General features: G+C 45.6%; 1 long non-coding RNA gene across 3 annotated transcripts in view; it reads left to right on the plus strand.

Moving 5' to 3' along the window:
* The first annotated feature begins 321 nt into the window (after positions 1-321).
* Positions 322-13373, plus strand: part of LOC144581551 (uncharacterized) — a 59163-nt gene continuing 46111 nt past the window's right edge. Inside the window, exons 1-4 of one of the 3 annotated variants that reach the window (XR_013532508.1) lie at positions 322-1621; positions 5026-5216; positions 5330-5648; positions 6794-9402. This is a non-coding gene — a long non-coding RNA (uncharacterized LOC144581551). Of the gene's footprint in view, positions 1622-5025; positions 5217-5329; positions 6768-6793; positions 9403-13373 lie in introns of those variants that run through there. The other 2 variants (XR_013532509.1, XR_013532507.1) reach the window with 2 other exon arrangements.

Raw genomic sequence — 13373 nt, forward strand, 5'->3', positions numbered from 1 at the left:
TAATATATCTATGAGCCAATAAGTTGGACCCTGCTTAAAGGGAGAATATATGTGATATATCTATGAGCCAATAAGATTCAATAACATGAATCTCCTCTCCTACCTGGGTCCTGCTTCCAGGAAAGATTCTTACATATTGCTGGGCCCTGCACCCAAATGATGTGACTCCCCAGCTAAAGCCCTGCCCACAGAGGGCACTGTAACATATCTCTGGGCCCACCATTTAGGTGATGTGACTATTCTCTTTTGTCTGGACACTGCCCACATGGGTCATTGTGATGTATCATTAAGCACAGCACCCAGTTATGTGACTTTCCTGCCAGGGCCCTGCTGAAAAGATGGATGTTGGCATATCCTTTGCCCAGAGCCCAGGTGATGTGGCTCTCCTGCCTGGTCCCTGCCAACAGGTGAGATTTTACCATATACCTAAGCCCAGCTCACAGGTATAATAATTACTCTTGCACATGGACTCAGTAATAGAAGAGATTTGGACTCTTATAGATAGGCTTAGGACAACGGGTAAGGTCCTGTGTCTCCGACTTGTAGAAAAGTCACAGAAGATTATGACACTCATGCATGCAGTATAAAGCCCCTGAGTGACATAGTGTCATGACAGGCCCAGCACACAGATGAGATGGTGACTCTCATAAGCACATGCAGCTGACAATTAGAATTGTCACCCTCCCATATGTGCTCCGCCCACTTTTGAGGTTCTGAATCTCACACCCTGAGGCATTCAAAAGTTTACATTGCGAGTCTCATATGTGAAACTGAACCCAAGGTAGGGTGGTGAATCTCAAAACAAAATTCATCACACCTTTGATGCTGTGATTACTTACTGCCACGCTATTCACAAAAGCAGTGGCACTCTCATGCGTGGATCCTGTCCACCGCTGGGATTGTAATCTGAGGACGTGGAGGCAACTCACTTGAGGTGTTGACTTTTACTTTCCTGGAGCCAGGAAATATGCGGGATTATGGATCTCATCCCTGGACCGCTTTGCAAGTTTGATTGTTACGTATAATTCTGTCTAGCCACCTGATTGATTTTACTCTCTTGCCTGGGCCCAGTGAATTGTTGCTGTTGTGCCATCTATCTGAGCCAGGAAACTAGATCATGTGATATATCTGCCTGGGCCCTGCCCGCAGGGCACATTGGGCATATCAGTTGGCTCATCACCTAGGTGATGTGGACTTTCCAGCCCTGGCCCTGCCACCTGTGGGGATTGTGATATATCACTGGTCCATCATCTTGGTTACATGACGCTCCTCTCCTCCCTGGGCCTTGCCGCTATTTGGTATTGTGATGTATCCCTGAGCCCAGCACCCAGGCACAGTCTCCCTTGCTGCCTGGGCCTTGCCTACAGTGGGCATTGTGAGGCATCACTGGGCCTAGCATCCAGATGATGTGACTCTCCTTTAAGAACCCTGCTAGCAGAAGAAATCATGATATGTTTTAGACCTGACACCCATGTGATGTGACTCTACTGCCTGGTGCAGGCCCACAGGTGGGATTGTGACATTTAACTAATCACAACTTACGGGTATGCTGATGACTCTCACACATGAACCCAGCCAATGAAGGAGATTTTGACCTCCTAGACAAGCTTAGAAAAAACAGGTAATGTCCTCAGTAATGTGACTATGCTCTTCTTTCTCACCCATTGCCAGCCAACGGGATTGGGTCCATTTGCACAGTTGGACCCGACCCACAGCAGGAGTTTACTCTCATACCTCGTGTCATTATGACATTTCTTTGGGCCAGTTCCCTAGGTGATGTGACTCTCTTCTCCTGCCTAGGTTCATCCTCTTGGATGAATTTTACCATATCACTGAGTCACAAACCCAGGCGATATGGCTCTTCTGCCTGGGGCCTGCTTACAGAGGGCATTGTGACATATTTCTGAGGCCATTAACTACGTGATGCGACCCTCCTCTTTTGCGTTGGCCGTGTCCACAGAAAGAATTGTGACATACTGCTGAGGCCTGCACACAGGTTATTCGATTTTACTGTCAGGGTCCTGCCCACATAGAAGTTATTGACATTTTCCTGACCCAGCATTAATGTGATTTGACTCTTGCCTGGTTCCTGCCCACGGGTGACGTATACTTAGGCGCAGCTCAACTTATAATGGCTACCATACATGGACCAAACTAATAGGAAAGATTTTGACTCTGACCTAGGCTAAGGCAATGGGTAAAGTTCTAAGTCTCTTGCTGGTAAAAAGGTCAAATAGGATTAAGATACTTATACATATCATATGAATCCCTTGGGTAATACAGAGAATATAATAATGAAGACAAGCTCACAAGTAAAATTGTGATTGTATAGGAACACACAGCTGATAATTAACATTGTCACCCTCACACGTAGACAGAGCCCACTGTTGAGGTCCTGAATCTCAAATGCATATGCAGTCCACAGTTGGAATTGTGACTATCATACGTAAATCCAGGCACAGATGGGACGGTTACTCATTTCCAGACCAAGCTTACGGGCACCCTGATGACCCTGTACCTAGCCAATAGGAGAGATATTGGCTCTCATACCTAGGCCAAGATATTGGGTCTATATCAGCATGAAAGTCTCAGAGCAGACTGCGACTCTCACGCATACTGTATGAAGCTTCCAAGTGGTACAGAGAGTGTCATAACAGGGCCCAAGATTCAAGATTGCCAGGACACTGCTCACAGGTAGAGTTGAAGCTCTCATGCACGGATCCGGTCCAGCATTGAGTCACAGACTCGAACTCAACTTACAGAAAGAGTGGACTCATATGTGCAGCTGGAATGTGTACGGGAGTGTGAATCTCATTCCAGAACCACCCCCAGGGTGGTTAGGACTGTGACATATACCTGGACCAAGCACTTAGGTGATATGACTGTCTTTCTTGAGCCCTGCCCATAAGGGGGATTATGACATACCTCTGGGATAATCAATTAGGAATGAAGTTTACCTTTTCTTCCTGGGACATATCCACAGGCAGCATTGTAACATATTTTTGGGCCTTTCATGTGGGTAATGTGACTCTCCCTTTCTCTTTTTGCTGTGCCCCAAGTGGGAATTGTGACATATCACTGGGCCCATTATCTAGATGATAGAACTCTTTCCTCCTGACTGGGCTCTGCTTACACGGGGGACTGTGACAAACTGCTGGGCCCAGCACCCAGGTGATGTAACTCTCTCTTCCTGCTTGGGCCTTGCCCACAGAAAAGATTCAGACATATCAATGGGCCAAGCACCCACGTGATGCTACTCACCTGCCTGTGTTCTGCCTACAGTGGACGTGGAGACAAGACATAGCCCTGGTCCAGAACCAAGATGATGTGACTCACCTTCCTGCCTCCTGCCCACCGGTGGGATGGTCACATATACTTAGGCTCAGCTCCCAGGCATAATGGTAACTCTCATATGGGAACCCAGCCAACAAGAGAGATTTTTACTCTTGCAGTTAGGCTTATAACAACAGATACACTTCTGTTTATCCTGCTAGTAGAGAAGTCACAGAAAATTAGGGAACTCATGCATATCCTATAAAGCCCTGGGGTGGTACAGAGATGTTGTAACAGGCCAGGACACACGTGAGATTGTGACTCTCATAGCACACTCAGCCAACAGCTAGGACGGTTACCCTCACACATGAAGACAGCCCACTCCTGAGGTTCTGAATCTCATTCCTGGTGGCAGTCAAAAGTTGGAATGGTGATTCTGATACATGGATTTGATTGACAAGTAAAATAATAACTCCTGGACAAAACTTCAGCACTCCTGATAGGCTGCGACTGTGCTACCAAAACACTGTGTTCAGGTGGAGCTGAGGCTGTCATGTATGGATCCTGTCCACTGTTGAGATTGCGAGTTGCATGCACAGATGCTGCTCACAGGAGGTGTTGAGTCCCATATCTGAAGCTGGGACACGTGCAGGATTAGAGATTTTATTCCAGGATCTTCCTGCAGGTGCAATTTTGACATATACTTTTGTCTAGCATGTTACTAATTTTACTTTCCTGCCTGGGTCCAGTCTGCCATTGGGATTGTGACATATACTTGGGGTGAGTCCATAGGTGATGCAGTGCTTCTGCCTGGGCCCTGCTTACAGGAAAGATTGTGATATTTGGCTGGACTCATCATCTAGGTAACATGACTCTCCTTTTCTTCCTGTGCCCTGTCCCCAGTGAAGATTGTGACAAATCTCTGAGCCAGTCAGCTGTGTAATATGACTCTTCTTTCTTCTTTCTTTTTTGGCCCTGCTAACAGGGAACCAAGTATTCAGATGATGTGACTCCTGCCTGTCCCCTGCCTGCAGTGGGCATTGTGACATTTCACTGGGCCTAGCACCCAGGTGATGTTACTTCTGTCTTACCTCTGCTCACAGGTGAAACTGTGATACATAGCTAGGCCCAGCACACAGGAAAAATCGATGACTCTCATATCTAGCCACAGCCAGCAGGAGATATTTTGACTCTCATGGCCAGGCTTAGGGCAACGGGTAACATCCTGGACCTCCTAATTTTATAAAGTTTGCAAAACTCAGGCCTATTGTATAAAGCTCTAGAGTGATACAGAAAGTTTTATAACAAAGCCCAACTAACAGGTGAGATTGTGACACTCGTAGGCAGACTCAGCTGACATAATCTCTATTCTTACACACAACACAGCCTACTAATGAGTTACTAAGTCTCACACATAAGAACAGTTGCAAGTTGGAATTGTTACTCTCATATGCAGAACTGGTCTACAGGTGGCTTGGTGACTCTTGAACCATGAGTCAGCAGACCTGTGAGGCTGTGACTCCCCTACTGGAACACAATCTGCAGGTGGGATTGGGGTTCTTATGCACAGACCTCACCCATTGTTGAGACTGCGACTCCTGTACTTGAACCCAGCTCACAATAGGAGTTGCCTGTCACACCTAAGTCTGGAGCTTGTGTGGGTCTGTGAATCTCATTCCTGTACATTCCAAATTGTTTGATGGAGACATATACCTTTATCCAGAACCTGAGCGATTTGACTCTCTTTCCTAGGCCCAACCCACAGATAAAATGTGACATAGACCTGGACATCACCTAAGTAATGCGAAGCTCCTTCCTGGGCTGTCTACCAAGGGAATTTTTACATATTACTGGAATCAGCATCCACTGAGGTGACATGAGTCTACTCTGCCTGAGCCCTGCCTATAAAGGACACTGTGACTTTCTCTGGGTCTATCAAATAGGTGATGTGACTTTCTTCTACTGCCTTGACCCTGCACTTTCAGTACATTATGATGTATAACTGGCTAAGTACTATACCCAGGAATGTGACTCTCCTTCCTGATTCTTCCTACAGGAAGTATTGTAACATATCACTTAGCCCAGCACCTAGGTGATGTGATTCTCCTTGCTTGGTTGGTCCCTTTCTGCTGAGGAGATTGTGACCCATTGCTGGGTCCAGCACCAAGGTGATGATACCCTGTTGCCATGTTGAGGCCATTGTGACATATACCTAGGCCAATCACCTAGGTGAAGTGAGTCTCCTCTCCTGCCTGAGCTCTGCCTTCCAAGGGGATTTTGAGGTATCACTGGACCCAGCGTCCAGGTGATGTGACTCTTCAGCCAGGGTTCTATTCAGAAGAAGGATTGTGACATGTCCCTGGGCCAGCAACCAGGTGATGCACCTTTACTCTCCTCTCTCTGCCCACAGGTGGTATTGTGTCATTTACCCAGGACCAAATCATAGACACAATGATGACTCCTGTAACTGGAGCCAAGACATGTGTGGGATGGTGACTCTTATCACTTGTCCTTTCCACAAGTGTCATTGTGAAATATACCTTTGTCCAACATGTGAGCGATTTGACTCTCCAGACTTGACCCAGTTCACAAATAAAATTGTGACATACGGCTGGGCCAAGAACCCAGGAGATATAACTTGATGTCTAGGCCCTGCTCTCAAAAGGATGGTGATATCACACTGAACTCAGCACCTAGGGGATGCTATTTTCCTTTCCTACACGGGTCCTGCTTACAGTGGGACTTGTGACATATCGATAGGCTTAGCACCAAGGTGATGTGACTGTTTTTTTTTTTGCCTGGGCCCTGACCACATGGGTAATTGTGACACATCGCTGGCCCCAACACTCAGGTAATGTGACTCTCCTGTCTGGGATCTGCCAACAGAGGGCAATGTGACATATTTGTAAGCCCAGCACCCAAGTGCTGTAAGTCTCCTGACCGGGCTCTGCTGACAGGGAGAACTGTGATGTATTCCTGGGCTCAATATCTAGGTTATGTACTCTCCTTTTCACCTAGGCCAGCCTACAAGGGTAATTGTGACATATCACCAAGCCCAGCATCAAGGTGATGTTACTCTTCTGCATAGGCCCTGCCAACGGGGGAAGAAAAAAAAAAATTGACATATCCCTAGTTTGGCATCCAGGTGATGTAACATGTCTTTTGGTCCACACCCACAGGTGTGATTTTCACCTATGCATTTTCCTAGTGATTTGCCCCTTTAGCTTGGGAGAATCCCACAGACAGAATTGTAACATATACTTGGCACAAGCACCTAAGTGATGTAACTCTTCTGCCTTGGTGCTGTCTTCAAAGGGGATTGTAATATATCACTGGGCCAGCACCTAGTGATGTGACCCATCTCTTTTTCCTGGGCCCTGCCCCCAGTGGGGATTGTACATATCCCTGGGTCCTGGACCCACAAGCTGTTACCCTCCTACCTGGGCCCTGCCCACAGAAGACATTGTGACATATTTCTGGGCCCATCCGTCAGATGGTGTAACTCTCTTCTTGTGCCCAGGTGCTGCCCACGGGAGGCATTGTGACATAGGTCTGGACCAAGCACCTGAACGATGTGACACTCCTGACTGAGCCCTGCCACCCTAAGGGGAAAATTTTACATATTGTTGACCTCAGGCACCATGATGAAGTGTCTCTCCTATCTAAACTTTTTCCACAGTGGGTATTGTTACATATTCCTGACCCAGCACCCCGGCGATGTGAGTCTCTTATCTTGTCACTGCTCACAGGTGTGTTTGCACTCAGTTCACTGGCACAGTAATGACTCTCATACCTGGACCTAGCCACTTAAAAACTGTTGACTCTTGTGCCTCTAAATGGGAAAATCAGGTCAGATCATGCGTCCATGTAAGAATTAAAGTCTCAGAGCTGACTGCAACTGTCATGCAAATTATATAAAAACTTCCAGTGTTACAGAGAGTGTCATAACAGGACCCAGCACACAGGTGTGATTGTGACCCTCATATTTACACCCAGCTGACAATAAGGATTGTCACCTTTCCACATGTTCACAGCCCACTTTTGACGCTCTGAATCTCCAAACTGGAGACAGTCAAAACTTAGAATTGTGATTCTCATATGTGAATACAGTCCACATGTTGAATGGTGGTCCTCAGACCAGGATGAAGCACACCTGTTAGGCTGTGATTTTTCTACCAAGACACACCGTGTAGGTTGACTGGGCTCTCATATACAAATCAAGTCCACTGTTAAGACCGTGACGCATGTATTTGAGCTAAACTCACAGGAGATGTTGACTTTCATACCTGGAGCTGAGACGTGTGCTGGATTGTGAATCTCACTTTTGGATTTTCCCAAAGGTTTGATTGAGACACATACCTTGCCTAACATGTGAGTGATTTCACTCTCATGTGTGAGCCTAGCATACGTGCAGACAGGATTGCTACATCTCCCTGGGCCAGTCAGTTAGGTGATGTGACATTTCTGATAGGGTGAGGCCCTCCTCTGAGAAAGGATTTTTAACACACTGCTGGACTCAGCACTTAGGTGATGTGGCCCTTCTTCCTGGGTCCTGCCAAGAGTTCAAATTGTAACACATATCTGGGCCCAAAACACAGGTAAGGCAATGACTCTCATGCTTGGAACAAGACAAGAAGAGAGATATTTACTCTCGTAGCTCAGCCTAGAACAGCGGGTAAGTCCAGGGCCTTTTATGTGTACAAAATTTGGAGAAGATCATGACACTCACAGATATCACATGAAATGCTTGGGTTGTACAGGGAGTGTCATAACAGAACCCAACACAGAGATGAGATTATTACTCTCCTATGCACACCCAGCTGACAGAATTGTCACCTTCACACATGGACACACCTCACTGATGAGATCTTGAATCTCATTTGTAGGCACAGTCTACAGTTGGAATTTTGCTTATTATATGTAGACTCAGCCACGAATAAGATGGAGACTTGTTTATGAACCCAGCTTACAGGCAAGGTGAGGCTTTCATACCTGGACCCAGCCAATAGGAGAAATATTGACTCTTGTGCCTGGGCTTAAGGCAATGGGTAATATCATGCAATTATACCACCACAAAATCCTCCCAGCGGATTGCAACTCTCACAAATAACCTATTAACGTTTCTGCGGTGCAAAGAGTGTAATAACAGGGCCCAGCACAAAGGTGAGATTGTTATGCTTGTATGTACACTCAGCCAACCGTAAGGATTGGTGCCCTTTTACATAAACACCGTCCACTGCTGAGGTCCTGAATTTCACATCTGAAGGAAGTTGGAATGGGGAATTGTGACTCTCATTTGTGGATCTGGTCTGCAGGTAAGGATGGTAGCTATCAAACCCAGATTTAGTACAATTGTTGAGAATATGGCTGCCCTACTAGGACACTGTTCACAGGTGCAGTTGAGGCTCTTATTTATGGATCTTGTACACCATTACGATTCTGTCTCATGTACTTGGGTACAAATCACAGAAGGTTGTGACTCTCATACCTGAAGCCTGGAAGTGTGTGAGATTATGAATCCCATTCTTAGACCTTCCTGCAGGTGTAATAGTGACATATACTTTCACTCATTGAAAGTATATGATTTTACCCTCTTGTGGAAGCCTAACCAACAATTGGTAGTTGAGATTCTGAAATATACCTGGGCCAAGCCCTTGGGTGATGTGACTCTCCTGCCTGGGCTCTGCCCACAGGAGACATTGTGACATGTCTCTGGGCCCATCACTGAAGTGATGTGACTCTACTTTCCTGCCTATGACCTGCCTCCATTGGGGATTTTGACATATCACTGACCCGCTAGTGTGTGATATGACCCTCCTCTATTGACTACACCCTACTAACCAAAAACAATTGTCACATACAGTGGAACCCATCATCTAGGTAATGCAACTCACTTATGCTGCCTGTGCCCTCCCTACATATGGGACTGTGACATACTATAAGCCAAGCACCCAGGTGATGTGACTCTCCTGCTTGTGCCCTCCTACACTGGGCATTATGACATATCACCGAGCCTAGCACCCAGGTGATATAACTCCTTTTTTTGGACCTGTCAACAGGCGGGATTGGGATATATCTCTGACCCATCACGCAGGTGATGTGACTGTCTTGCCTTCTGTTTACCCACAGGTAGGATTGTGACCTCTGCCTAGGCCTAGCACAAGGCATCATGATGTCTCTCAGATATGGAACTACCCAATAGAAGAGATTTTGGCTCTCATAGATAGATTTAGGGAGAAGGGTAAGGTCCTGAGTCTCTTACTTGTAAAAAGTTACAGAAGATTCTGACACACACACACACACACACACACACGCACACACACACACCACACACACACACAAACACACACATTATGAAGTCTTTGAATGGTACAGAGCTTTATAATACGAAGCAGAACACAGGTGATATTCTGACTCTCATAAGCACACCCTGCTGAAAATTAGAATTGCCACCCTTATACATGGGCAGAGCACACTGGTGAGCTCCTGAATCTCACATGCAGATGAAGTCCACAGTTGGAATTGTGATTGTTATATGCAAATCTGGCCACAGGTGGGGTGGTGGCTCATTTCTGGACCCAGCTTACAGGTCTAGTAATGACTCTAATAGCTGGACCTAGCCAATAAAATAGAAGTTTGCCTTAGTAACTAGGCTTAGGACAACAGGTAATGTCCTGGGTTTCCTACTTGTACAAAAGTCACAGAGCCCTACAACACTTGAGCATATCATACAATGCCCTCAGGTAGTAAAGAGAGTTTTATTTCACACAAATGAAATTATGACTCTTATCTGCACACTCAGCTAACAGTAAGGATAATCATCCACCTACATGGGAACAGCCCATTGCTGAGTTTCTGAATCTCACACCTGGAGCAATTTAAAGTTAGAAATGTGACCCTCATACATGGCTGCAGACCACAGGTAAGATGCTGACTTTGGGTTCAAGATTAAACACCTAGTGAGGCTGTGTCTCCTCTATTAGAACACTGTTTTCAGATGAGGTTTTAGCTCTCATGCACAGATACAGTCCGTTGTTGACTTTGTGACTCATGTTCTTGGACAGAACTCACAAAAGGTGTTGACTTCCGCTGGTTTTGTCTAAACACGGGATTATGACCTATGCCTAGGCCAAGCACATAGATGATATGACTCTCCTGCATGGGCTGTGCTCTCAGAGGAGATATTGAAATATTTATACGCCCATCGTCTAGGTGAGGTGACTCTCCTTTCGGGACTGCACTCAGCCCCCAAGGGGCATTGTGACATATAACTGGTTCCATCACCTAGGTGATGTGACTCTCCTCTCCTGCCTAGGCCATACCCCCATTTGGAATTCTGACATATCCCTGGGCCCATCACTTAGTTGCTATGAATCTCCTCTCTTGCCTTGGCCTGCTTACCTGGGGAATTGTGATGTATTACTGGGCCCAGCACCAAGTATGTTGTGTTCTTTTATTTTTTTGCCTGGACTATTACTACAGAAGGGAGTGTGACAAATCAATGAACAAGCACCCAGGTGATGTGGCTCTCCTGTCTAAGCAATGGCTATATTTGGAATTATGAAATATACCTGGGCCATATTTTCTAGGTGATGTAACTCTTCTGCCTGAGCCCTTCCTCAAAGGGCATTGTGAAATATCTCTGCACCCATCACTTAGGGCATATGACTCTTCTCTTTTTTTCTTGGGCTCTGTCCACAGGTTAATCTGTGACATATTGCTATACCCAGCACGCTGGTAATTTGATCCTTTGTCCCTGGCTCTGACACATCACTGACATATCAGTAGGCTCAGGAGTCAGGTGATATGACTTTGCTGCCAGGGATCTCCTCTTAGAATGGATACTGACATATTTTTGGCTCAGCATTCAGGTGATGTGGCTTTTATTACTGATCCCTGTCAAGAGGTGATATTGTCACATATTCCTGGGTCCAGTTCATAGGCATAATGATAATTATCCTACATGGACACAACCAATAGAAGAGATTTTTTACTCTTCTAGCTGGCTGACAGCAATGTATTGTGTCCTCAGTCTTCTGCTTTTGAAAAGATCACAAAGTATTACAAAGCTTATGCATATTATATAATGCCCTTTGATGGTAAAGAGACTGTCATTACAGGGCCCAGCACACAGCCAACAGTTAAAAGTTTTAATCTCACACATGGACAGAGCTCACTGTTATAGGCCCTGAATGTCACTCACAGACTAAGTCCACAGTTGAAATTTTGGCTATCACATATGGATCTGGCCATAGGGGAAACGGGTGACTCATTGCTGGACCAAGCTCACAGGTGTGATAATGACTCTTATATCTAAACCAGTCAATAGAATAGATGTTGAATCTCATCCTTAGGCTTGGAGCAACAGATAAGATCATGAGTTTATATTGGCACAAAGGCTATAGAGTGGATTGCAAGTCTCAAACATATTATAAAAAGCAGGATATGGTGCAAAGAACAAGGCCCAGTACAGTGTTGAGGGTTTGACTCTCATTGCATTCACTGACAACAGTAAAAATGTTCACACTCCCACATGGACACAGCCCACTGTTGAAGTTCTGAGTTTCACACCCAAAGGCAGTCCAAAGTTGGTATAATTACTCTTATATGTGGATCCAGCCTTCAGGTGGTGAATCTCTGATCGATATTTAGCAAATATGTTAGGCTCTAACTCTCCTAATGTGTGTTGTCTGAGCTTGAAGCTTTCATGAATGGATTCAATTTACTGTTGAAATCATGACTTTCATACTTGGACCCATGAGGTGTGTAAAAGTTTATGAGGTACATACTTTTATGCCTAGACCCAGAACATGTGCAGGAATGTCAACTCCATTCCTGGACCTTCCCACAGGTGTGAATGTGACATATAATTTTTCCCAGGCAGAACATGACTGATTTGAATATACTGCCTGAATAAAGCCCACAGTTTGGATTGTGACACATACCTAAGCCAATAACATTGGTAATGTGGCCCTCCTGCCTAGTCCCTTCTCACAGGTGTGACTGTGAGATACCTCTGGTCTCATTTCCAGGTGATGTGATTTTCCTCTCTTGCCTGGCACCCATTCCCAAAGGGGATTTTGATATATTGATGAGCCCAGCACTCAGGTGATGTAATCCTTCAGCCTAGATTCTGCTCATAGGGGACATTGTGACGTATCACTAGTCCCAGCACCATAGTGATGTGAATATCCTACAAGCACTCAACACACAGAGGGGATGCTAATACATCCTTGGCTCAGTATTCAGGTGATGTAACTCTCCTGCCTGGTTCTGCCCAGAGGCAGGATTGTTACATATACCTAGGTTCAGGTCACAGGAATAATGATGACTATCATATGAGTGCCCAGCTAAAAGAAGAGACTTGGACTCTCACAGCTAAAGTTATTTAGGACAATCAGTAATGTTCTGAATCTCCTCGTTGTATAAAGGTTACAGGTGATTATGACCCACATGAAGTTTGTATAAATTCTTTGGTCTTATCAGAGTCCATTACAGAGGCATAATTTTGCCTCTCATAGGCACACTACCCAACATTTGTGATGATTATTCTCACACACGGACAAAGCCCACAGCTGAGGTTCTGAATCTCACGTGTGCAAACAGTCCACAGTTAGAATTGGGACTGTCATCACATCTGGCAACAGGTTGGAAGGTGACTCATTTTTGGACCCAGCTATTAACACTTCAGTGTCTCCCATGCCTGGTTCCAGCTTATAGAAGAGATATTGACTCTTGCATCTAGGCTTCCAGCAACAGATAAGATGCTGGGCTTTCCACTTTTACAGAAACCTCAGAGAATTACAACTCATGCATATTGTATAATGCCCTAAGGTTGTACAGCAAGTGCTAAAACTGGGCGCAGCTCAGAATCTCAATTGTGACTCTTACATGCACACACAGCCCACAGTTAGGATTAAATGTGAAGAGACTCCACTCATGAGGTCCTGGATCTCACTCACAGAAACAGTTCACGGGTAGAGTTGCGACTGTCATATCTGCATCCGTACACAAATGGGATGGTGCCTCATTTCAGGACCCAGCTTACAGGCACACTGATGACTCTCATACCTGTACCCAGCAAATAGGACTGGTGTTGA

The sequence above is a fragment of the Callithrix jacchus genome, chromosome 2 (assembly GCF_049354715.1).
Source record: "Callithrix jacchus isolate 240 chromosome 2, calJac240_pri, whole genome shotgun sequence".
Taxonomy (NCBI): Eukaryota; Metazoa; Chordata; class Mammalia; order Primates; family Cebidae; genus Callithrix; species Callithrix jacchus.